Source organism: Camellia sinensis, chromosome 1, assembly GCF_055761805.1.
Source record: "Camellia sinensis isolate YWXY chromosome 1, ASM5576180v1, whole genome shotgun sequence".
NCBI classification, from domain to species: domain Eukaryota; kingdom Viridiplantae; phylum Streptophyta; class Magnoliopsida; order Ericales; family Theaceae; genus Camellia; species Camellia sinensis.
The window spans coordinates 23357528-23385192 of NC_138961.1; the positions used below are offsets into that span (position 1 = coordinate 23357528).

At 37.3% G+C, this 27665-nt stretch overlaps 1 long non-coding RNA gene across 1 annotated transcript; it reads right to left on the reverse strand.

The window, feature by feature from the left end:
- Positions 1–24237: 24237 nt before the first annotated feature.
- On the reverse strand, positions 24238–27377 carry LOC114286942 (uncharacterized). The gene is made up of 2 exons (XR_014332436.1): positions 26795–27377; positions 24238–26654 (listed from the first exon to the last, which is right to left on the reverse strand). It is a non-coding gene; the product is annotated as an uncharacterized LOC114286942 (long non-coding RNA).
- Positions 27378–27665: the final 288 nt, after the last annotated feature.

Here is a 27665-nt window from a genome sequence, read left to right on the forward strand (position 1 = left end):
ATTTTAGGTAAGGTCCTGTGAAGGATTTTTTGTACAAGGCCATTGATAGAGAGAGCCAAAATCGCTGTGACTTTGCTCTGATCTTGTTGGCTTCTTTCTTCTCTTCAGGTAAGATGCCGTCTTTTAAGAATACTATAATGAGATCCATCCGTGACGGGTCTAGTTCCGTGCAACATATCTCAGCCACTTCGGGCTCTTCAATGCTTGGTCTTGGTAGGAAGTCGATCAGTAATGGATGTGGGATGGACGTATCTGCCATTGAAGTAAGACTGCTAGTTCGTCTGCTCTACTATTTTCTTCTCGGCCGATCTGCTCTATCCGCACTACTCCAAATTTCATGATTTCCCTTCTGACTAACTCTTGATATTTTTCCATCCTCTCATCTTTTGCTTCGTAGTTGCCTGAAATCTGGTTTACTGCCAGCTGGGAGTCACTGTAAACCATTAGCTCAATGGCCTCTGATTTTAGGCCTGCTAAGAGTGTTTCATATTCTGCCTCATTGTTTGATGCTAGGAAGCTAAGGTTGACTGCTTGTTCCACTACTAGGCCATCTGGTGGGATGAGGACTATGCCAAGTCCTGCACCGTGCTTGTTGGATGCTCCATCCACAAAGAGCTTCCACATTTCTCCAACGAATAACTTCCAGCAAGTGGAGGGGTCGGATAATGTCTTGGGGTCATGCGTGTTGTTTTCTTCCAAGTCCTTAGCTGCTGTTGGGGTTTTCTTTTTATTATCTGGCTGTCCCAAGTCTTCACTTGTCGATGAGTCCTTACTGGGAATGGCATGGTTTCTTCCTCCCTCTTGATCTTCAAGCCTATGTGGTTTGCAGTGTGGCTGGGTATCCTGAATTAAGGGTTACGTATTTCCTGCGACACTTTTCGTCCCCTTTCCTATCGTACCAGTCAAGTCAACTGGGCAGATATGATGAATTCCTGGTGTGAACTCTGCCACAAAGTCTGCCAAAGCTTGGGCTTTTATTGCGGTTCTGGGTTGAAACTTGATATCAAACTGTCCCAGTTCCACCGCCCATTTCAAGATCCGCCCAGAAAAGTTCGCTCTCTCAAATAAGACTTTTAAGAGAAAAGCTGTTAGGACGATTATGGTGTGGGCGTGGAAGTAATGCGACAGCTTCCTTGAGGCCATCATCAAGGCTAAGGCCAGTTTTTTCAATGGTAGGTACCTGGTTTATGCACCCAACAAGGTTTTGCTAACATAAAAGATGGACAGGTATTGGATTCATTCCGCTCTGACCAACAATGCGTTAACTACGTGCTGTGAAACTGCTAGGTACAGAAAAAGCTCTTCTCTAGGTACTGGGGTTACTAGCAACAGTGGAGAAGACATGTACTCTTTCAAGCTTTCTAGGGTGCGGTCCCATTCTTCATCCCACTCAAACTTGGCCTTTAGTGCTTGGAAGAATGGTCGACATCTGTCTAACGACCGATTTATGAACCGGTTGAGCGCGCCTACTAGGCTAGTGAGATGCTACACCTCTTTGATTATGTTGGGCCTCTCAAGATCCTGGATTGCTTTGATCTGAGAAGGGTCTGCTTCTATACCTCGGTTGGTCACCAAAAAGCCTAGGAATTTGCCTGATCCTACGCCAAATGCACACTTGGATGCATTTAGGTGCAACTTGTTCTTCTTCAGAATCTGGAACATCTCACCTAGGTCCCTGAGATGGTTCTTCTCATCCTTGCTCTTGACCACCATGTCGTCTATGTAAGCCTCCATTGTTCTGCCTAATAATGGCTCAAACATCTTGATGACCATCCGTTGGAATGTTGCCCCTGCATTCTTTAGGCCAAAGGACATGACCTTGTAACAATACATTCCTCTTGGCATTGTAAAGGATGTGACCTCCTGGTCTGGTTCATACATAGCAATCTGATGGTAACCTCTGTACGCATCGAGGAAGCTAAGTCGATTGTGTCCTGCCGTCAGGTCTACCAGTTGGTCTATCCGTGGTAGGGGAAAGCTGTCCTTTGGGCATGCCTTGTTGACTATTTTGTAGTCCACGCAGACACGCCATTTTTCGTTCTTTTTTGGCACTACTATGGTATTGGAGATCCACCTAGGGTAGTGCACTTCTCTGATAACTCCTGCCTCCAGCAAGTTTCCCACTTCTTCCACCACTATCTCGACATGGTGGAGTACTAATCTACGAGTGCGCTGTATAACTGGTCTGGCAGTTTAGTGGACATTCAGTTAGTGACAGATGAAGCTTGGGTCAATGCCAGGTATGTCGTACAGTGTCCAGGCAAACACTTCGATGTTAGAGGTTAAGAATTTCATGACCTCTATTCTCTCAGTGCTGGACAAAGACGAGCCGAGGAAAAAAAAAAATTCAAGGTCTTTTTCATCTATTCTTACCTATACCAATTCTTCCACTGCCTTCTGATCAGTTGCCCTGTTAACATCCGCAAATAGTTCATTGCTTTCTGGCTCTTCGACCATCTATACAAACCCTTTTGCAACGCGGCTGCCATTTACTGTGACAAAGCACTGTTTTGACATAATCTGGTCTCCAAAGACCTCTTCAATTACTCCAGCTTCGTTGAGGAACCGCAATACTTGATGGTAGGTTGACACTACCGATTGCATGGCCTACAACCATGTCCTCTCCAAAATTATATTGTAAGTGGAAGGGACTTTCAATACCCAGAATTCCACCTGTTTTGTCATAGTTCCTGCCCTTAACTGTGAGGATTATCTTGCCCACTGGCCACTCTGGCATTGAGTTGAATCCGATTAAGGGAGATGTTGCAGGTGCCATGTCTTTGTCCTCCAGTTTCAGTTGTTTGAAGGTTTCGTAATACATTATCTCACATGAGCTTCCTTGGTCAATCAGAATCCGCTTGATGTCAAAATTCTTAACGTGTAAAGTGACAACCAATGCATCATTGTAAGGGCAGTATATTCTTGCTAAATCTTTGTCTGAAAAAGATATGACATTTGTGGCCTATGTTCTCCCCTTTTTGACGACAGGTTGTGCACTTAATACCTCCCTCAAGTGCTCAGCCTTTTTGATTATTCCCCTGAGCTCACATACCCGTTCAGGTTCGAATACCCCATATATTACGTTAATTACGCCTTAAGGTGGAGCTTCAACCGGCATCCCGTTTTGGTTGTTGTGGTTATGCGAGCTGGTTGCGTTCCTCCTTCTATGTACTGGTCCAAGTGCCCAGCTGCTACTAACTCCTCCAAATGCTACCTCAACGGCGTGTAATTTTCAGTACGGTGCCCCTTTTCATTAAGGCCTCCATCGTGAGGGGGGCGTCATAGTAATTGAATCCCTCAATTTGTTGCCAACTGGTAGGCCCCGTTTGTATTGACGAGGTTCATAGGGCAATCCCCAGTCGGGTTGAAGGTTTCCCAGTAGCAACTGTTATAGGATCTCAACGTCTCCTTGTCGCCCATGTCAATGGAGAGTAGCTGATCGATCTCCACTGGTGTCTTGGTGTTCGTTCTGAACCTAGTCACGAACGCCTCTGCCAATTGTGCCCAGGAGGCGATACTGTTTTCTGGTAGCCTTTCAAACCAGGTTAGACCTAGGTCGCCAAGGTTGGATGGAAACAAGATGCACATTAAGCCCTCGTTTTGCCGGTATGCTACCATAACCTGGCGAAAGTGACTCAAGTGCATGTGGGGGTTTGTCTTCCCCTCATAAGTGGTGAATTTGGGCTGGTGGAAGCCTGAAAGTAGTGGTGCGGTCTTTATTGCTGGAACGAACGGCGAGCTCTGTAACCTTGCTAATGCTTTGTCTGTTGGTTCGTAAGCAAGGCGCGGTATTGGCATTCCTACCTCGATGCTCCCATGCATTCGAGGGGCCAACCGCTGAAGGGTTAAAACTCTGCGCGGGTCGCGTGCCCTGGTATCCTCCTTCCATCGTGCCCTTTCTTCAAGCACAGTTCGTAAGTCAGATGATCTAGGCAACTCCGTGTGCCTAGATGAAGTCTGGTGCGTGTACGAGGGTCGATAGGTGCTTCCCTCAGTATATGACCTCTCAGTTCTCGTTCTCTCAGACCTGGAGTAACGAGTCCTGGAAGTCCTTGATTGAGTGTCACTTGCTCTAAGGCTCCTACTTTCTGCTTGCGATGGTGTAGTACGCCTATCACGGTCCTCTGAGTGGTGAGGAGGCGTGTTGCCTTTGCACCCATCTCCTGTCGCCACCCCTTTTCCTTTTATCTGGCGCTTCATTGACTCCATGTCTGCCGTCATCCTTCTTATTAACTCGTCATGCTCCTTTACACGGTCCTCCAGAACTTGAGGATCTATCCTCCGCCTCTGTCTTTCAGGACTTTGAGAGCGACGGGGGCTGCCAGTCCGCCTCCCCCTTGCATCCCTCCGGGGGTTCTGTCTCTGGGGTTCTAGATCCGCCATGGGTGGGATAGAAGGTAAACCTTTGTGCTTCCCACCCCCCTCTGTGGTTTGTCCATCAATAGCGGATTGCGGTAAATTCTCATTGTGCGCCATTGGTTTCAATTAAAGAGGAAAACTCGATCAAAAGGTTTTGTTCTTTGTGTCTTCCCACAAACGGCGCCAATTGTACGAGCAAGAAATAATGTTCTCGTATAATCCTGTTGATCAAGTTCGTGCTCCTCCAAACGTCGTCGCTTTACTGCTTGAAAACACAAACGTGAGCTAGCCGGCGGGTGTGTGCCGGATACCTCTCTGATGCCTAAGTCAGCAAAATAGACAAATAGACAAAAGTTCTGTGTATTCGGAAATCAAAGTTGTGTTACTTCTACATAGGTCATGTTGTGAGCTTTTATAGGTTCCACATAGCACAATCCTAGTAGGACTCTTATTCCTCCATGTAGAGTCCTCCTAGGAATCAAACTCCTGAAAGATAATGTTTATCCTTCAACACCCCTCTCACTGCTTAAATCAAGTGAGATGGTTTTATAACGGTTAGATAACAGTACGACCGAGCTAACACTAGCCCTTTGTCATACTTAATCCAATGTCTTCACATGCAACACGTAGCTCAGCTCTCCTTTTACTTGTACCTCGGTTTTGGCCTGTTTCAACCGAGCTAACTATACCAAGTTTCAACCGAGCTAACAAGAGCAAAGTCCTCCGCAGGAAGCCCAAATACCTCATCTCCGAATACTATGACCGAGCTAATCACCACTCCGACTGTGGTGACTGTAATCATATTTGGACCGAGCTAACTATAAGGTCCTTTCACTCAGCCCTTTTTACCGCGGCCCACAGAGCGGCCCATTAGCACGTCTTGGCCTAGGTCGACCCTAATGCACATAAAAACTCCCTCTCAATTATTGTTTTGAATTTTTAATTTTAAAAAAAATAAAAATAAAAATAAAAATAATAAAAAGTTACCAAACATATCATAATAAATAGTTTCTAACTTTATTTATGCATCATCTTTCTTTTAGACATTAATGCTAAGCATGTTCGGAAGAAAAATATTTCTTTTAAATATTTTTCGTATTTTTGGTATTTGGTACAATAGAAAATAAAAATCAACATAAAATATTTTTCATGTCTATTTAGGTTAAAAAAAATTCTATTTTTTAAATATAAAAAATATTTTTTGTACTAAATTTTTACTATGTCACCGTATTGCTACTGTCACCATCATCGTCATCAACACCATTATTGCCACCCCACCATCTCCACCTCTAATTCTACCTTCGTCCCACCACCACCCCAACCAAAACATAAAAACATATTTTCTATCAAAATAAACAGCATAAGAGCATCTCCAACGGTTTATCAAAAATTTCATCAGATCTGAGTTAAAAAAAGATAAATCCTTCAATCTGATATCAATCACTCCAACGGTGAAATACTGTAACTTTCATCAAAACACTGGACGTCCTAGGAAATGACCGGCCGGTCATGTCACGACCCAAACCCGCCCCTTTAGATTTAGTGCCTTAACCGGTTGATAATCTGTGATTACCAAAGGCATGTTTAACAATAATGACAATAATACACGATATGGGGCTGGCGGAAGCCAATCAATAAAAAGATAATGTCCAATAAATTGTGAGGACCTGAATAGAAATAAACTTTCATATACATAGCCATATTCGTAAGCACTTATGTTCATAAACACATATATATAAGACAATATGCAAGTTAGGGAACTAATCCCATCATCAAGACAGTATAAACAAAAGTCTTAAAACATTCTTTATACTTAGCAAAAGTAAAAGGATGGATTTGAACCACCCAAAAAGCCTTGACACAAGTAGGTTTGGAACCTCGCTATGAGGCACAATAGTTGGCTTGACAAAACCACTTGATCCGATCCTTGATCACCTATATATATATAATAAACTGTGAGTTAAAGCCTAGTAAATAACATGTGTAAAAAGGTTAAGAATGGTGTCCTTACAGTCTTTGAAACAATCAATTATCATGGAACATTTTCAATCAATATCTTTTTGTCAATCAATCGTTCAATCGTTCAATTTGATCAATCATGTTCAATCATATTCATATTCATCTAAGTCATACGTGGAACATCTGATAGCAACAATACAATACAATACAATAAGTCTTAAAGACCAGACAATCAATTGATGGCCATCATACAATAATAATAGTTCCAAGATTTAAAACTGACAGAGATCTCTGTAACAACAACGATATCAATAACAATAACAATAACATTACGCTATGGATGCCACGAATACTGTTCAAAAGAGAATCATCATTTAATCAATAGAGAGTAATCGTTTAGAAACAATATAATTTATCATTCAAAAATAAATACAATTTGAACATATCTTTACAACATTGTTACACACAGTGGGCTTCTCGATACACGTACTATGGGTTCGGCGTCCGACCTAAATAAACAAATTCAAGCACAATAATTCAATGACATTCATATCGCTAGCCAATTCTATTAGATTCAGTTGTTACTTATTCACTAACTAATCGTCTTAATTAATTCGGTTCTACTGTTTCATTTATTCAATCTAATGCCCTTATGAGATACAAATGATCATGAAAACATTTTAAAACCATGCAAACGGAAGCCCGGAAGGTGGAAAAGTAGAGCGAAAAGTAGGGCCGCACATTCAAAGGTCTTGGCCACACGTGCAGGACCATCATGCACATGCCTCCCGCACCTGCATGTGTTTAGCAAAATTACCTTGTTTTCTGCATGTGCGAGGCCCCAAGTTATACGTGCGGCAGTGTTTCAACATCAGTCTGAAAACTGCTCTATTTGAGCAGTGTGTTTCTTTGCAAAAATCAAGTTCATTTTCATACAATTCATTACCAAAATTCATGGAAACATGTTAGACTTGAACCTTGACCATGGAACTGTCACGACCCAAACCCGCCCCTATGGGTTTAGCACCGTAACCGGCCAGTAATCCGTGATTACCGAAGGCCTACTTGACAGTAATAACAGTAATACAGAGTACAGAGGCTGTCGAAAGCCAAAACAGTAATAAAAGATGTCCAATGAGCTGTGACAGTCTGTATGTAAAAAGACTTTTCATAACATATTCATATTCAGAACAAAAACAGTATATACATACAACATATATAATCATTCAGGTTAGGGACGAAATCCCTACCATAACAGTACAGTAACAGTCTATACAGTATATACATAACAGAGACAGATAAGGTGAATCTGAGACACCCCAGAAGCAGCCTTAGCTTGAACAGATCTGGAACCTCGAAGTGAGGCACAAATGTTGGCTTGACAAAACAAGGGCTAAGCCTGACGCTTCTAGCAACGGTCCGGTGCCTGAACACCTACATATATATATGAGCAGTGAGCTAAAGCCCAGTGAAAACCTACATATATAAAAAAATTTCTAAGCCTTAACCGACTAGCCAATTCTAGACTCAACTCACTAAACTTCTATGAATCATGCAAGATATAACTCAAATGCAAGCTCAAGAAGACGATTCTCCTACCTTAGGCCTTGAATCACAAGCGTAGAAGCTCAATTATGCAAGACTCCTTCAAATTCTCTAAATTTCCAAGCAAAACAAGATGAAATCAAGCTATCTCCTATCCCTCTCTCTCTAGTCGGTTAAGGCTCAGAAAATAAAGAACAATTGATGCATCAAACATGTAATAGGCTTCAAACATGAATTGATAAGTGGCCCACTAACATGGCACTAAGGTAAATAAGTCCAACTATTGTAATTTATCATTATTTAACCTAATTTAATCATACCAAATCAATTTTCAATTAAATATACTATAAAATCACATTAATTCTAATTAGCATAAAACACTAATCAATTTCGGGTTCGACCGCCGATAAGGCCTTCAATTTGCAGTTTAAAACATAAAACACGAACAGATAATTTAGCAGTCAAACAAATAGACTTGCACTTAAGCTATACATTCCATCAATCAGTTCAGGATTTCAGTCAATCAGTCATTTAACATGCTTAATCATAGATTAGCACTAATCAGTGATGAAGGTTGTCACAGTCTCCCCTCCTTATAAAGAGTTTGGTCCTCCAAACTCAAGTTACCTTCATTTTGGAAGAAAACAGGATTTAATGGGAACAGTTCAGGATATCTCTTGATCATGTCGTCTTCCCTTTCCCAAGTGGCATATACGCCACCATGGTTTTGCCAGTCAACTTTCACTAACGGAATCTCTTTATTTCTTAACTTCTTGATCCGTCTATTCACAATCTGAATAGGCCGTTCTTCGTAAGTGTAGTCATCACTTAGCACTACACGGGTAGGCTCAATCACATGGAAGGGATCCCGAACGTAATCCCTCAACATTGAAATGTGAAACACGTTATGCATATGCTCCATTTCAGAAGGAAGTGCTACTTCATACGCCACCGGATTGATTTTCTCAATAATCTCGTACGGTCCGACATATCTCAGCGCTAACTTGCCTTTAACTCCAAAACGAGTCTGGCCTTTCATCGGTGTCACTTTAACAAAAACATGATCACCTACTTCATACTCTCTGTCTCGCCTCCGAACATCCACATAACTTTTCTGTCGGCTTTGTGCGGTTTTCAGTCTCTGTTGGATTAGTTTCACCTTTTTTGTAGTTTCCTGTACAATCTCGAGCCCAAGCAAAGGCCCATCTCCAACTTCTGCCCAGCAAATCGGAGATCGACATTTCCTGCCATACAATGCCTCGAAAGGCACCATACCAATGCTCAAGTGAAAACTGTTATTGTAGACGAATTCAGCCAACGGTAAATGGCTTTCCTAATTTCCCTAGAAATCAAGAACACACATTCTCAGTAAATCCTCCAGAGTCTGGATGGTTCTTTCTGACTGACTATCTGTCTGAGGATGGTATACACTACTCAGTCTCAATTTAGTACCCAATGCTGTCTGCAAACTTTGCCAAAATCTCGATGTAAACTTCGAGTCCCTATCAAAAATAATGGACACAGGCACTCCAAGCAATCTAACAATCTCATCAATATAGATCACAGCCAATTTGTCCGCATTATAAATTGTTTTGACAGGTAAAAAGTGAGCAGATTTGGTCAATCTATCAACAATAACCCAAATTGAGTCCATACTTTTACTGGAGTGAGGTAAACCAACAATAAAATCTATAGTGATATGTTCCCATTTCCACTCCGGTATCGGTAAGGATTGCAGTAAACCTGTGGGTCGTTGATGTTCGGTTTTAACTTGTCGGCAATGAAGATATTTTGACACAAAATCAACAATCTCTTTCTTCGTTCCCGGCCACCAGAAATTCAGTTTCAAGTCTTGGTACATTTTTGTATTTCCTGGATGAATAGACAGTTTCGAATTGTGGCCCTCTTGTAGAATTCTTCTTTTCAATTCAAAACCACTCGGTACACACAATCTTCCTTGAAATTTCAACACATTATTCTCAAATCTGAAATCCGACCTCTGTTTGGATTCCCGTTCTTCGATGATCTTCCTCAAGAAGTCATCCTGTTGTTGTTTCTCTTTAATCTCTTCAATCAGTGCCAGTTAAGCAGAAATAACGGCTATTGTTCCATCTTGTTCACGCAAAACAATCTCAATTTCAAGTCTTTCAAGGTCACATAGCAATTCTTTCTGCCCGGTGAGTAAACAGGCTAAATTTCCAACTGATTTCCGACTCAGTGCATCAACAATGGTGTTAGCTTTTCCTGGATGGTACAAAATTTGTAGGTCATAGTCTTTTATCAGTTCCAACCATCTCCGCTGCCTCATGTTCAGTTCTTTCTGTGTGAAGAAGTATTTCAAGCTCTTATGGTCTGTATACACCTCACATGTCGCCCCATAAAGGTAGTGACACCAAATTTTCAATGCAAACACTACTGTAGCAAGTTCCAAATCATGGGTCGGGTAGTTCTTTTTATGTGGTCTCAGTTGTCGGGAAGCATACGCAATCACTTTCCCATTCTGCATTAAAACACATCCCAAACCCTTATAAGAAGCATCACTATATACAGTATAACCATCCATACCTGAGGGTAAGGTGAGAATCGGTGCAGTCACTAGTCGAGTTTTCAACTCTTGAAAAGCTGATTCCCTCTGATCGGTCCAGTCAAATGATATCCCCTTCTGAGTCAGTTGTGTCAGTGGTAGGGCAATTTTGGAGAAATCTTTGACAAACCTTCTGTAATACCCAGCTAAGCCTAGAAAACTTCGGACTTCGGTAATATTTGTCGGTCTAGGCCAGTTCACTACTGCTTCAATTTTCTATGGGTCAACTGTAATACCATCTTTACTGATCACATGTCCTAAAAACATCACACTGTCTAGCCAAAATTCACATTTAGTTAGTTTTACATAAAGTTTCTGTTCTCTTAGGGTCTGTAGGGCAATTCTCAAATGGTGTTCATGTTCCTCCGTGCTTTTGGAATAAATTCAAATGTCATCTATGAATACAACAATAAAGTCATCGAGGAATGGTTTAAAAATTTAGTTCATAAGGTCCATAAATGCAGCTGGTGCATTAGTAATTCCGAAAGGCATAACAAGAAATTCATAATGTCCGTACCTCGTTCGAAAGGCAGTCTTTTCAATGTCCCCTGTCTTGACTTTCAACTGGTGGTATCCAGATCTAAGGTCAATTTTGGAGAATACTTGGGCACCCTGTAACTGGTCAAACAAATCATCAATACGAGGCAATGGATATTTATTTTTCACTGTTACCTTGTTCAGTTCACGGTAGTCAATGCAGAGTCTCAGTGAGCCGTCTTTCTTTTTCACAAATAAGACTGGCGCGCCCCACGGTGAAGTACTGGGCCTGACGAACTTCTTATCTAACAGTTCTTGCAGCTGAACTTTCAACTCTTTCAATTCAGTAGATGACATTCAGTACGGAGCTTTTGATACAGGCTGTGTACACGGAATCACATCAATGGTGAACTCAATCTCCCTATCAACCAAATCCCCTGGCAAATCATTTGGAAAAACATCTGGGAATTCTCTGACTATAGGAATACTGTTCACATCAGTTTTATCATTAGTAGGTACAGTCAATACAGAACATAGATATCCCTTACACCCCTTTTTAATCAGTTTAAAAGCTTTCATGGATGAAATCAGGTACGGAGGAGGTACTACTCCAACTCCGTTAAACACAAATTCAGGCAATCTAGGTGGACGGAAAACAACTTGTTTTGTTACACAGTTTATGGTAGCATGATATTTCATTAACCAGTCCATTCTCAATATCACATCAAAATAGTCAATATTCAATGGCAGTAAATCAATATACAAATACGCATCTTCAACAATAATTTCACATGCAGGGTACATATAAGCACAAGTCATGGATCCCCCAACAGGTGAAGATACAGCTAACAGATAGTTCATAGGTTCCAATGGTCTATTCAATTTTCGCAAAAAAACATGCAATACATATGAATGTGTAGACCCTGAATCAATCAAAACATATGCATTTTGAGCACAAATTGAGAGTATACCTGACACCACTGCCTCGGTATTCTGTACATCTCTCGGTACGAGTGCGAACACTCGGCCTTGCCTCATAGGCTCTTTTCCAGTCGCTTTGGGAATGGGTTTCGGTAGAGCAGTTGATACTGCGGTGCTTGGTGCAGTTTTACTATTGCCCTGAGGAGCAGAAGGGCAATCTTTAACCATGTGGCCCACCTTGCCACACCTATAACAAGCACCAGATATTTTATAACAAACCCTTTTATGATTCTTACCACATTCGGAGCAGGGCGGTATAGAACGGTTTCCTTGACTAGAACTGTTTGTTGACCCTGTGTTCCGTTTTTTGTTCAACGAACTGTTCTGGCCTTTCTTAAATTTAAAACCCCGTCTCTTACCACGCCATTCAGACGCTGGTGTTTCAGTCTGTTTCAATGCCTCGATGTTCGACTCAGCCATTATTGCTCGATCAAGAACATCCACATACTTAAGCAGTTTCAAAACATTAATTCTGTCAAGTATTTCCACATTAAGGCCGCCTTCAAACTTCCTGGCCTTCTTGTAGTCAGTGTCCACCATGTGTGGTGCATATCAAGCAAGTTCAGTAAACTTTGATTCATACTCTGCTACCGACATGGTGCCTTGTTTCAGTTGTTCGAATTCAGTCACCTTTCGGTCCCTAACACACTGTGGAAAGTATTTCTCAAAGAAGGCTCCCTTAAACTGAGCTCGAGTCATAACAGTGTCGATGTCACGGACAAGCATCCACCACCTTCTGCCTTCTTCTTGTAAGGTGAAGGTAGCCAGTAGCACTTTGTGTGCTTTAGAACACGGAAAGACTTCAAACAATTTCTCGGTCTCTAGGACCCATGCTTCGGCCTTTAAGGGTTTAAGGCCTCCCTGAAAGGATGGCGGTTTCATCTTGCTAAACTTCTGTGTTAGAGCTATTATATCATCATTAACATTTTGTTCCGGTTGTACTGGAGGAGGTGAGGGCTGTTGGTTCTGTTGTTATAGCCTCAAGGCCTCCGTCAACATTCCGAATGTCATTTCTAGCCTTGCCATTCTTGCCTCAGATAATTCAATTTCATCAGTAGTTCTTGCATTCTCCATTTCACTATAGGCAATTATGGCAATTATAAACATAGACAGTTGCATACTTAACATATTAACACATTACCATATATATTCATGTCATGGCCACACACACACTTATCAATACTCATGCAATGCCCTATTCGCTTTCTAGGACATCCTATAGCTCATTTGGACACGTGTGTGCGGTATAACTCGTGGTTTAATATCGCTCTGAGACCACTCTGTCACGACCCAAACCCACCCCTATGGGTTTAGCACCGTAACCGGCCAGTAATCTGTGATTACCGAATGCCTGCTTGACAATAATAACCGTAATACAGAGTACAAGGGCTGGCGGAAGCCAAAACAGTAATAAAAGATGTCCAATGAGCTGTGACAGTCTGTATACAAAAAGACTTTTCATAACATATTCATATTCAGAACAAAAACAGTATATACATACAACATATACAATCATTCAGGTTACGGACCAAATCCCTACCATAACAGTACAGTAACAGTCTATATAGTCTATACATAACAGAGACAGATAGGGTGAATCTGAGACACCCCAGAAGCAGCCTTAGCTTGAACAAATCTGGAACCTCGAAGTGAGGCACAAAGGTTGGCTTGACAAAACAAGGGCTGAGCTTGACACTTCTAGCAACGGTCCGATACCTGAACACCTACATATATATATGAGCAGTGAGCTAAAGCCCAGTGAATAACATATGCGTAAAGAGGTTAAGAATGAATGTCCTTTCTGTATTTAAAATAGTCATTTGAACAGTATATCAGTTATTTAATCATAGTAGCCATAAGTGGTACATCTAATAACAACAGTACAGTAGGTCTTATCAGACCGAATAGTCAATTGATAGCCATTATATCAGTAAACAGTAGTGGTTCAAACATGAGAACCGACAGAGATCTCTGTAACAGTAGCAGTAACAGTTCAGTAACAATAAATTGCTATGGATGCCACAAATACAGTTTACAAATAGGACAAACATTCATTCAGTAAACAGTGTCATTTCATAAAGCAGTACAGTCATTTATTCTGAAAATAATCTCAATTGAACATATCTTTACAACCTAGTTACTCACAGTGTTCTGGGCTACAGATGAGCTAGTGCGCATCCTCGGATGCCAACCCTACACAGTTACAGGATGAACACACACTAAGCTACACAGTTGGGAAATAATAACTTAATCCCTAATTTGCCTCAGTGTGGTTCTACATCAATATCCTCATTAAGATGCCTTAAACTAGGCCTAGGAGTGCCTAGGATGGAATGAGGATGCAAAGATGCACTTAAAAACACTTTTCAAAATTTGCTGAAACAGGGGTCCACGCTCGAGCGTGGCTTTCTACGCTCGAGCGGACATGCAGAACAAAGGAGCTCCACTCGAGCGTGGTTTCCCCCGCTCGAGCGGACTGTAAAATCATGCAAAAGTATTAGATGCATGCAATTCACGCTTGACGGACGCTCGATCCCCGCTCGAGCGTGAGACACAAGTCCTCGTTCAAGCGTGCATTCCCTCGCTCGAGCAGACTGTAAACATGGGTAAAGTACTGGATACACGCATTTCCCGCTCGAGCGTCACTTTTCCCGCTCGAGCAGACTGCATGAATTCGATGTGTACGCTCGAGCATGGAGTTCCCCGCTCGAGCGTGAGTCTAAATTCTGGAAACTCCAGATTGAACCTTCAAGCTCAAAATCAACTTTAAATGTACCGAAATCAATCTTTTTGGGCTAATTTTTTGGAAACCACTTGTAAACTCATAGTATGACATGCTTCAAAGATCAATTTGAGAAATTAAAGCCCAAAGATAGTTCAATTGAACACAAATTCCAAAGAAGTTTTCATAAACATGAAGAACAATGCAAATTCAACACATACATGGGTTCCTAGGAACTCCAATGCTACAAAACAAGATCAAATGCAATGTTTAACTTCAAAACATGGTGAGTTCATGGATCAAGACCAAAAATATGAACACGCATGCAATAATTTTCATGAAAACAACTCTAAGCTTTAAGATATGCACATACATGCATGATTTAAGCCAATTCTAGACTCAACTCACTAAACTTCTATGAATCATGCAAGATATAACTCAAATGCAAGCTCAAGAAGACGGTTCTCCTACCTTAGGCCTTGAATCACAAGTGTAGAAGCTCAATTATGCAAGACTCCTTCAAATTCTCTAAATTTCCAAGCAAAACAAGATGAAATCAAGCTATCTCCTATCCCTCTCTCTCTAGTCGATTAAGGCTCAGAAAATAAAGAACAATTGATGCATCAAACATGTAATAGGCTTCAAACATGAATTGATATGTGGCCCACTAACATGGCACTAAGGTAAATAAGTCCAACTATTGTAATTTATCATTATTTAACCTAATTTAATCATACCAAATCAATTTTCAATTAAATATACCATAAAATCACATTAATTCTAATTAGCATAAAACATTAATCAATTTCGGGTTCGGCCGCCGATAAGGCTTTCAATTTGCAGTTTAAAACATAAAACACGAACAGATAATTTAGCAGTCAAACAGATAGACTTGCACTTAAGCTACACATTCAATCAATCAGTTCAGGATTTCAGTCAATCAGTCATTTAACATGCTTAATCATAGATTAGCACTAATCAGTGATGAGGGTTGTCACAGGAACACAAATCCAAACTTGTAAATAATAACCAAATTACTAGTAAAGAAATCAAATCCTCACTTCGGTATGTAGTTGCATAAAACATGCAAGTATGAACTTTTAAACTCAAACTTCCATGGAATGTCCTCACAAATGAAGAACCATGAAAGAATTCAAATGAATGAAACCAATTATCCATGAATTATGCTATGCATGCAACTATATGAAGTTAATTTGATGAATTCTTCGATACCAAAACATACATGACTCAAACTTTTCATATCATGAACAAACCTTTTACGTGGACTTCAATTCATCCTAAATCAAGCTTTAAGCTTTAATCTTAATAATGATGGATAACAAGTCTCTATATCAAGAATTTAGAAAGAAAAATGCTTACCTTACTTGTTGATTTATGAGAATCTAAGGCAATTTCTATCTAAGCTCTTTCTTTTCTTCTTCTCTTTCAATGTTGTTGAATTCTCAAAGTCTCTCCCTCTTCTCTCTCTACGTGTATGTCTCTCTAGGTGCAAGAAAAGCCACTACACTCTCCTATTCTAATTCAATTGATGAGTATGTAAAACACTTGGCTCAAATTAGTTAAAGTAATAAATTAAGTAAAATCACCTAAGGCTAAGAAATTAATTAAAATCTTTGACTCAAATTAAATTAATCTCATCATCTTAAAAGCTTAATTACACTAAATTAAATTATACTAATGTGAATTAGGCTCTAATTCCTTTCCTATTGCTTAATTCTAATTGTTAAAATTAACAAATCAGACAGGTTTAATTTCACTCTAACCTATCTATCCACAATAACACAATTCAAATAATCTCATGGCATAACAACAACACTTAATTACATATAATCACATAATTAGCATTAAACACATAATCAATTCAATTAATTTGCTTAATTAACGAGGCGGTTGTCACAAGTCGACTGGAAAGAGATAAAGTCTGAATTTGTTTTTGCAGCGTCCTTGGAGACTTGGTCAGACTTCTCTTTTTCAACAGCGAATGGATGGTGTTTGGCTATGATCATTTCAAGAGACGCAAAAGAAAGAAATATATATATATATATATATATATATAGATAGAGAGCGAGAGAGAGAGAGAAAGAGAGAGATCTTAGCAAAACCCATGTCAAGTAGTCCGAGCAAGACATACAAGTTTCCACCGCCATTGATGAGATTTCTGAGAAGCAATGTTGGAAGCAAAAGCAAAGGCAAGTCTCGCTCGAAACAGATCATCAAATGGTCCTCAACGTGTGGTATTCACAAGTCTCTTTCTCTTTCTCGTGGCATCTTCTAATCTTTAAAGCTATCTCTCACCATCACATAACACAATAGAAATGTAAATTTGACAAAACTCACCATTCTAAAACTCTCTTTTAGCCATGTTTGATTTTCACAGATGTTTTGGGAATTGAATTAATGATCGAATAACAATAATATTTCATTGTTAGATTTTTGAATTGGTATCATTTTGGATTATTCGATCGGATTTCTCTTTATTGAATTTGGACTGGATTCGGATCAAATCTAATCCATTGGCAGCCTTCTTTTTTTCTTTTTCTTTTTTCAACTACAAAATTGCTCAATCGGCAGAGAAATCATTCTTTTGTTAAAAACAGATCTGGGCTAAAGAAGTAAAACAAACCCAAAATCTAGCAGTTAGGAAACATGGAATTATTTATAGATTTCATGACTTCAGCTCTCTCTCAAAAAAAAAAAATTGAAAAAAAAAGAAAAAAAAAAGAGAATTTGGAAAAATGAAAACAAATTATGGGATTGAACCAGACATGGATCACTATGTTCTTTTGGTGGACTTGTTGAGTAGATATGGACATCTCAAGAAAGCAGAGCAATTAATTGTTGGTGGTCGACCGGGAGGTCGACCTCTCAGTGGCAAATTTTCATAAAAATTTGCTTGTGGTCCACACTCAACATCTATACATAGTAAATTGGTGAAAGATGCAAGCGATCCTCAGTTTAGTGAAACGTTTAATGTTTTCTCAATTTGATACTATTTTGGTGAAACCGTTGGAGCACAAAAAGTACCTCATTTTCACCAAATTTGAATTTGATGATGAATTTGGTGAACGGTTGGAGATGGTCCAACCAAATAAAATAATTCCTTAGTATGGGGAAGGCTCAGGCCCACCTGTCATAATTAGTTGGGCCCAGTCCGGTCCAGTAGCTGCATGCAGCTGAGCCCACCATTTTGATACATTACATTCAAAGCCCTGTCTCAAAGCTTCAAGTCAGACCATTGAACAAGGTCCACTAGATAAGACATTATGATATTTTAGGAGGGTCAATATTGTTACATAAACAAAAATAAAATTCACCAACTTTTCTTATAAAAAAATTAAAAATAAAATTTGCATAGCATTTTCCTTTTGAAGGAATATTGGATATACATAACTTGAAATTTATGTTAAAAGCGAAATATTTTGTATAAATTCAATTTTGTGTTGTGTGAGTTGTCCCCAAATGAATGTGGTCAAGACATTTTGTTTTCAAAGTAATTTTATTTTTTTTCTCCATACGTAGCATTATTGGAATAATTTAGAATTGTGAGGGGGAGGGGGGATATTTTGTAAACAAATGAATTCAAAAAAAAAAAAAAAAAAAGTCATGACCAATATGATGGAAACTTGGAAGTGAAGCATGGTGACAATGTCCCTTTCTTTGTGTGGGCCAAAGGCCCAAAATATGATTCCTTGCCTCGCCACCCCAAACAAAATCATGTGATGTTTTGGACAAAAATTTAAATAAAAAAATAAAATATTTTTTTATCACTTTTATCTCAATACTAAAATATATTTTCACCAATTATTCTTTTAGACATTGATTAAGACTTTGTTAATAATTTTATTTGTTTTTCATTCGTCAATGACTGTCCTATAAACACACCAATTAGTGCAATGGGATACATTATTTATTAGAAAAATTACAAGTCATGTGTATTTTTTAAAATAATTATATAGACATAGAAAAATTTATGATTTTAATAATTAAAATTTATAAACTTTACCATCAATCTGAATTTTTTTTAACCCTTACACTAATTTGTTATTTTTCCTTATTTATTTATTTATCTAGTAAAATATATCATTTCCATTTTTGTCATTTTTATGTCAATGTTAGTAATCTCATTACTTACTCCTATATCACCCCCTTAAAATCCATGCCATTCAAGCCCATAAAAGCAAGAAAAGCATTTTCTACATGCCAACTAAGAAGAAACTATAAATTATTTCGTCGCTACATAGGTATATCATATCATACCACATATATCGATATGGCTCAACAAAATGATATGTATCAAATGTTAATAGTATTAGGTATACAAATACTAAATACAAAATGAGACATAAATATAATATTTTACAAAAAGTAGATCTAACTTCACATCATTTAAACTTCACCCTTTATAAAATATTCGTATCTCATTCTATATTTAGAATCCGTGCATGTAGAATTATTAATCAAATTGGTTTATTGCATTTATGGGCATTGCTTTCACATTCAGCAAAACATCAAATTTGACAATACATGATAATGTAAAAGATTCTCAGAATGGGACAGTATGCTGAATGGCAGCTGGGTGTGGTCACTTGACATGGCAGAAGTATTTATATTTAGGCAAATTTCATATTTTTAAAAATAATTATAAATAAATGATAAAATTTATAAATATTAATAATTAAAATTATAAAATTTTCATAAATATATAATAATTTTCTCAAATTATCTCTATTTTATATAAATTTAAAATTATAAAAACAAAAAAAAATAGAAATTTTAATTTCAAATAAACAACAATATTTTACATATATGTATATAATTATACACCCACTTTAGCCCAAGTCAATATTATTTGTTTCCATTTTTGCCTGGCAATAGTAAAATTCAATAATGAAATTCTCTCAAGTTAGCTAAGTCAATTGTAGTGGGGTGGGGTGGGGTGGGGTGGGGGTGGAGTGGAGTGTATTGTTGAACTTTGATAGGCCTAACACGGGCTCATCTTCATAATCGTTCATCTGGTAGTATCATCCAAATAGATTATCATAAAAAAAAATTAGATTAATTGGATAATCGTAATTATATGATTATATCACATTTGCTATTAAAAAAAATAAAATATCAATTTGAAAATAGACTATTTATTATTTTGAAAATAAAAATAATTTAATTTTGTGTCTATGATTGTCTAGTCAAATTTAATTTTTTGAATAGATGACCATACAAGTTAAACGATTCTCCATTTGGAGAGTTGGCTTTTTAAACAAAAAATTTTAAAAAAAAAATATTATAAATTATTACATCAGTTTCTCTATTTTTTTGTATAAATTTTTATAAAAAAATTAACTAAAATAGTTAATTCTCAAACGAGAGGCCACACTAGATTCTGGTAGGAAAAGCCGATAAGAGATAAATTCCTAAATTTTACTACTGAGCAAAAATAAAAACAAATCATAGTGACCCACAAATAGGACTGCAAACGAGCCGAGCCGAGCCGAATTTTTGAATGTTCAAACTCGTTTATTAAGAATTAGTCGAGCTCGAGCCGAACTCTATTCAATCTTCAAAAATCAAACTCGAGCTCGACTCGTCAACTATTTGTTGAGCTCGAGCTCACTCGATTACATAAACGAGCCGAGTTCGAGTTCGAGCTCGAGCTTGAAAAAGAATAAATTTAAATTAATTTACTTATTAAGATGAAAAAATACAAAATTATGAGTAAAATTTATAATAATACTTATATTAATAATAAATTTCATCAATCAAATATGTAAATTTACACAACCACCAAAAATAAATATAAGATAAAATAGATTATTGAAAATTTATTTATTATATTATTAAAAATAATATATTTATTTATTTATTTTTATATTCACAAGCCTTATCGAGCCGAGCTTAGGGCTACTTGAGCTCAACTCGATTAATAAACGAGCCTAAAAATCGAGCTCAATCTCATTCATTTAGTAAATAAATCGAGCTCAAACGAGTTGTAAACGAACGGAGCTCAAACTATTTATGAACAATTCAATTCGTTTGCAACCCTATCTACAAATAGGATTAAATTGGACATTTTCATGATTAACTCTGAAAATGGGTCCATGGCAAGCCTAGTGAAGCCCAACAATATGCTCCATACTAGAGACACTACAAAAATTTCAGTTTTTTTGCGACGACAAAATGCCGTCGCTAATACTCTTAATGTCGTCTCAAAAACCTTTTAGCGACGGCAAATGACTTTTAGCGACGGTGAAGAGGGGTCACAACAGAGAGCATTGTTAAAACATTTTAGCAACAGCATGATGCCGTCGCATTTTTTTTTGCGACGGTATTTTACTATCGCCTATAATATGTAAAAAATTGAGATATTTTGCGACGACAATGCTGTTCCGTCGCTAAAAGTTTTATTTGAGACAACAAAAAAACTACTGTCGCGAAATATTTTTTATTGCAACGGCATGACCTCTGTCGCCCATTTTTTTTTGCAACGACATTACCTATATCGCCAAAAAAAATACATTTTAGTTCTAATGTTTTTTGCGACGGTGTGGTGCCAAAAAAAAAATGCAATAAAATTATTAAAATTACCTGTATTAAATAAAAAAAATTAAAAAAGAAACTAATAATTGCATAATAATATAAAAATTCCTGTCTAGAAATAACAATTTCTCTATAATAAAAATATTCTTGCATTCATAATTACACATCAACAAAATTACCTCACTACATAATGTTCCAAAATACATATATAATGTTTAAATACATAATATTGTTCATAATTCAAAATAACATAAACCAAAAACAAAAGTTTTCCTCATCATTCTCATTAGGTAACAAAAACAACAGGTAGTCGCATTCTTCAAGGGCATGCATTCCACAAGAAACAAACTCCTACTTAGGAAATATCTGAAAACAAAAACAAAAATAATTAATGACAATATAATTATATGTTAATATGTTAATTACAAAAAAACATAAAAATTTAACTACTATACAATTACAAAGATAATTAAGTAAATAATTTTGCCTAGACCAAGATCCGACTCTAACTCCTAAACTGGAAATTTGATTCGAGTCTCGTCTTCTCCCACAAGTCTCTCGTGCCAAGGCGGTCGTGGTTGTCAAGTTTTGTGCTAATTCAACGCCGTTTGGTGATTTTGGGGCATCAACACCTTGAATTCTAAGTTTATTAAGGAACTAGTTTGCCTAGACCGAAATCTGACTCTAACTCCCAAACTGAGAACTCGATTTGAGTGTCGTCTTCTCCCACAAGTCCCTCGTGCCTAGGCGGTCATGTGTGCCAAGTTTCATGCTAATCCGACCCCGTTTGATGATTTTGGGGCATCAACACCTCGAATTCAAAGTTTCTTGAGAAACTAGTTTGACTAGATCGAAATCCGACTCTAACTCCCAAACCGAGAACCCGATTCGAGTCTCGTCTTCTCCCACAAGTCTCTCATGCCTAGTTGGTCGTGTGTGCCAAGTTTTGTGCTAATCCGACCCCGTTTGGTGATTTTGGGGCATCAACACCTCGAATTCAAAGTTTCTTGAGGAACTAGTTTGACTAGATCAAAATCTGGCTCTAGCTCCCAAACTGGGAACCCGATTCTAGTCTGTCTTCTCCCACAAGTCTCTCGTGCCAAGGCAGTCATGTGTGTCAAGTTCGTGCTAATCCGACGCCGTTTGGTGATTTTGGGAAGCCAACACCTTGAATTCTAAGTTTCTTAAGGAACTAATTTGCCTAGACCGAAATTCAGCTATAACTCTTAAATCGGGAACCCAATTCGAGTCCCGTCTTCTCCTACAAGTCTGTCGTGCCTAGGCATTCGTGTGTGCCAATTTTCGTGCTAATCCGACGCCGTTTGGTGAATTTGGGACGTCAACACCTCAAATTCTAAGTTTCTTAAGGAACTAGTTTGCCTAGACCAAAATCCAGCTCTAACTCTCAAACCGAGAACCCGATTCGAGTCCCATTTTTCCCCACAAGTCTCTCGTGCCTAGGAGGTCGTGTGTGCCAAGTTTCGTGCTAATCCAACGTTGTTTGGTGATTTTAGGGCATCAACCCCTCGAATTCTAAGTTTCTTAAAAAACTAGTTTGCTTAGACTGAAATTCGACTCTAACTCCCAAACCGGGAACCCGATTCGAGTCATGTCTTCTCCTAGAAGTCTCTCGTGCCTAGGTGGTCGCGTGTGCCAAGTTTCGTGTTAATCTGACGTCGTTTGGTGATTTGGGGGCATCAACACCTTGAATTCTAAGTTTTTTAAGGAACTAGTTTGTCTAGACCGATAATTTACATACTTGTGAGTACAAAAAATATGAAAATAGTTACAAACAAGCGCGGTATCAAATGCCAATATTACAGTAAAAAAAAAATTCATCTATCTATAGGGCCCAATTGGTGTTACTTAAGAGTTCATTTATAAGGTTTGTAACAAGAAAAACAAATTCCATTTTTACCTATGGAATTGTTATGAGATCACTAAGATCCGGAATCCTAAAGTATTTGTGCCTCCGTAGAATCCTACGCTTATTTAGTTAGTACTTTTTATGTGCCTTTTCAAAAAGTTGAACCTTTTGCCTATACTATGTTATAAAACAAAGCTAATGATCCAAAACATTAATCAAATTTGAACAGCCATAATATTTCACCACATATTGTGCTATGAAGATATATAGAAAGATTTGGTACAAACAAGTATATTGGAGTTATGTGAAACTTAATTAATAATAAGCGTAATTAAATCAAGTAACAATTCTGGAATGATGCTAATTCGGAACATTTTATCATCAACAGCTAGAGAAAATGATAGGAACATTAAAGGAGCAGCTAGATTCAATTACCCCAGCTCTACGAGAAATGCAACTGAAAGAAGAAAAGATGAAGCAATTCCAAGTTGTGCAAAGGCAAATTCAGAAAATTTCTGCAAAAATCGCAGGCAATCAGAATACGACGATTCATCATAAAAAATCAAAGTAAATGAGAATGATCTTTCACAGAAAAAACTCGATGAGTACCAATTCGGGGTAGAAAGGCTGCATAAAAGAGAAGGTACTATAACAATAATTAATAAATTGTTTAGTGAATACTTAAATTGAATATGTGCATCAAGTAATGCCTTTTTTTCTTGTTTCCCTTTTTGTTTTCTCTTCAATTGATGTCAAAGAATGACAGACTCCAAAGAGTGGAAAAATATATAAGCACAATTCAGAACCTGTTTGCCACGTTGGGAATGGATTCGTTGATGATCATCACAGAACATAACAACTTCCTTTGGACTTGATCAAGTCAAAGACAAGTAACATTTTTGAATAAGATACAAAGTAACCTAGAAAATGCAAATATAACTCTATAAAATATTAAATATTTTAATTAGGTAATCAGTTAGCTTGAAAAAAGGCCAATATACTGTTCCCCAAAACCAGTTTTACAACGAACTCTGTTAACTCTAAACCATAAGTAGTATGTATCCATACAATGATTTTCTTGCAGCTTTGGTGAACCTACTGATAGCCAAGACTAAAGATTGGGAAGAGGAACGAAAAAAAGTTTTCTTATATGATGAGGTAAGAAATTCAATTATTTATGAGTATTCCTTGGTATTTTAATTTCATTCTGCTAGTTGTCTTAAACAGTGAAGTTTCTCTGGAAAATTTAATCGAATATATCACATTATACTATTGCATACAACAAATGGGTGATGAATTCCAGATGTTTGTGAAATAGCATAGCATCTTACTATTTCGATAAAACTTGATAACCCACAACACTGCTAACATGCCAATTCTATAAATTATGTTGGCATGTTTATAGTTTCTTTTGCAGGTTCAACAACAGATTGATAGAAATGCATTTTTACTAAAATTGGCTTCACCCGAATTGGTAAATAAGGTGTTACAAATTAATGAGAAACTTCTCTAAACATACAGATTGGAAATCTTCCATTACAACTATGTAATAGAGATGATTTGAATCTCACACCCAATATAATTTAACAATCAATAGGATTAGTAATTTCAAAACCAATGATTAATCAGTAAACAGGAAATGAACATTGTGAGTTAGGCAGAAAACAAAGCAACAAGGTCAATGAAAAACTTTGAATCAAAAGGTGTTAATAAGAAAAGAGGCTCATAAATTCCCAAGCCATGAATTTACCTGTTCATTCTTACCCAATTTATGAACTAAGAACCAAGCCAAAAAAACCAACTAAAATAGCCAACTATTAACTTAACGCTGGCCACAAAATCATGTAAAAGAGTTAAATATTTTCTTAATTGAAAAATTAAACCTTTTCCTGGAGGTCCTCTAGTTTCTCAATTACCAAACAGAAGACAATGAACCAACACATCAATACTTATAAGAAAAGGGAAACAATAATCATTCACATTTGACAAAGAAAGGAATAACGGCAACCATGAAATACATTTTTACAAGACAATGGAAAAACATTAACCATAATTTAATTACAACATGTGCAAGAGCTTGAATATGAGAATGCAACTTCAATACAAACACAATCCATCACAGAAAAACACATACTTCAATCACAAAATTATAAATTATACCAAATTCAAGTTCAATAAACAGGAAAAAGACAATACAGTACAAAGCCAAGTTCAAACTAACAAGCACCTCTATTCTTTCAAAAACAAATTCATTCATTTGTATAGATTACATAAACGAAAACATTGATCAATATATCAAATCATGGCATAAATTAAACATATTAATGCAAAGAAACTCTATAATGCATAATCGAACACAGACAATGAAAACGATTTCTCTCTCACATATAAGATCAAGTAACATGAAAATTAAACCAATATGTATTCATGTAAGTATGCAGATCCAATGGAGTGAATGATCATAAGCCAATCACAATCCAAAAGTTCAATCTGACATCGCAATGAGTTGAAGAAATGTAAACGATCACCATAAGGGTAGCACAGACTAAATGTTATGCATATACCTTGGGACTGGATTTCAAATTTGGAGAGTATGGATTGAGAAAAATGTATGGATATTGTAAATATATAAGCCTTTGGGGCCCTTCCTTTTTTCCTTCTTTGCTAACATACTTCATGTCTATTCTGAAATGTTCATATAGCATGTAGCAATGTTTAAATCAACTAAGTATTCAATTTTTTAAAAGTCTTGTATAGGGAAAGAATTGAGTTTTAGATATATATATATATATATATAAGGAAAGCCGTGTGCAATGAAAAAGAAAAGGAAACATTTTAAAAGAGTGAAGTTCTAATTTTAGTATTATTGTTACAACCACTTTTAACTATGAAAAATGTGTCATATTTAAATGATTAAAGTATCAGCACTCATTCTATATCTCATTATTTGTTGTTGAGAAATGTTTTAGAGGGACAAAGCCTAAGTAATTTTGTATTTGATTAGTGTAAGCTAAGCATTGATCCCTCAATCATGGAAAACCAGACAAATAGCATAATGTATATAGGATGTCCATATCTATACCACTGTGTATAGTTTGAAATGCTTATTTTAGTTTATGTGTCTTGTTCATAAAACCAAAACATAGACGAAACAGATTCACCAGATCTGTTTCATAGTTCGCTAGCTATCTCACAACAATTACTATCAACCACATCAATTCAATGCTTTGTTTTTTAATTTATTGTAATGTCTTTAAATCCACAAATCTATCAATTTTGTTTGTTCAGGTATATATTGGATACCCAACACAGATGGCTAATGTCCAAAGAAGTAAGCATGCAGGTTCTCTTATAAACATATTCACAAACACCTTGTACGTGTATTCAATGGCTATAAACCTATAATCAATCTATAAATCACAAAGAAAACATATCTAAGAATGGGGACCATGAAACCCAAACCTTAGGTGAACATAATTGAGAAGAAACCTTCGTTTGTTTCTCTTCTCTAGTTTTCTACAGATAGGCCTCAATTAAGATAACTTCTGTTGTGCAACCTGAATGAGGTGCAAGGGAAATCACATTAAGACCAATCTGAGAATCCCCTGAAAACCAAACCAATCAAAACAAACACAATTCAACAAACATACCATTCAGTCAATTAAACAAACACATAAAGAGCACAGTTAAGACCAATACCAGTAACCCAAGAAACCCACATTAAAGATGACTACATCATACTTACATTTGAACAGAAATGGAGAGAAAAATTAGGGCACAGATGAACTGTCCATCTTCCAATCTCATTTCTGACGCATTAATGTGCCTCGCCGCCTGATCTTTCTCATCGCAATCAGCCTGTTCGAGATCGCCATTCTGACGAGTCCAGTGGTAGTCCTATGTAGAGAAAGGTTCTGAAACAGTTGAGGGGAGTGTAGGGTCTGGATTCGAACATATGGGTTGTGGAGGGATTGGAGAAGATTAAAGGTATGGTTGGGGTTTTGGAACCGACGACGAGAGTGGAGAAGACAAAGTAGACGACCGATGAAGATCAGTGAAAATAATAGGAGAAGAGAGAAAGGGCAGTGAGGGAGGAGGTGGTGGCGACGGTAGTGGTGGTCGCCGCTGCTAGCTGTCGTCACTCGCTGCTCACCATCGTTGCTCGCTCGCTGTCGTCCCTCCTTGCTGCTACTACTGCCACTATCGCTGTTTGCAGTCGTGAGAGAGAGAGAGAGAGATAGTATCGTATTTTAGGGATTTTTTTTAAGGGATTGGGTATTAGGGATTTGAGATCGTAAGAAACAAAAGGAGGAAAAGAAATAGGGGAATTCAGATAAAAAGGACGGGAAAACGAAAAGAAATAGAAGAAAAGAAGAGGAGAGTTAGGATAGGCAGTGTGAACGACGTTGTTTTATGTATTTATTGTTAAAATAAATTTATTTTTTTTATAGTTAATGAAATTTTTTATTTTTTATTTTTTTTAGGTTACTAAGGTTGAAAATTTATTTGTTTCATTTTTACTTTAATGAAAAAAAATATATTTTTTTTTTATTTAGTAGAAGTAAGGATAGTATTTTAATGAAAAATATTTTCCATTAAAATAAAGTTAATTTTTT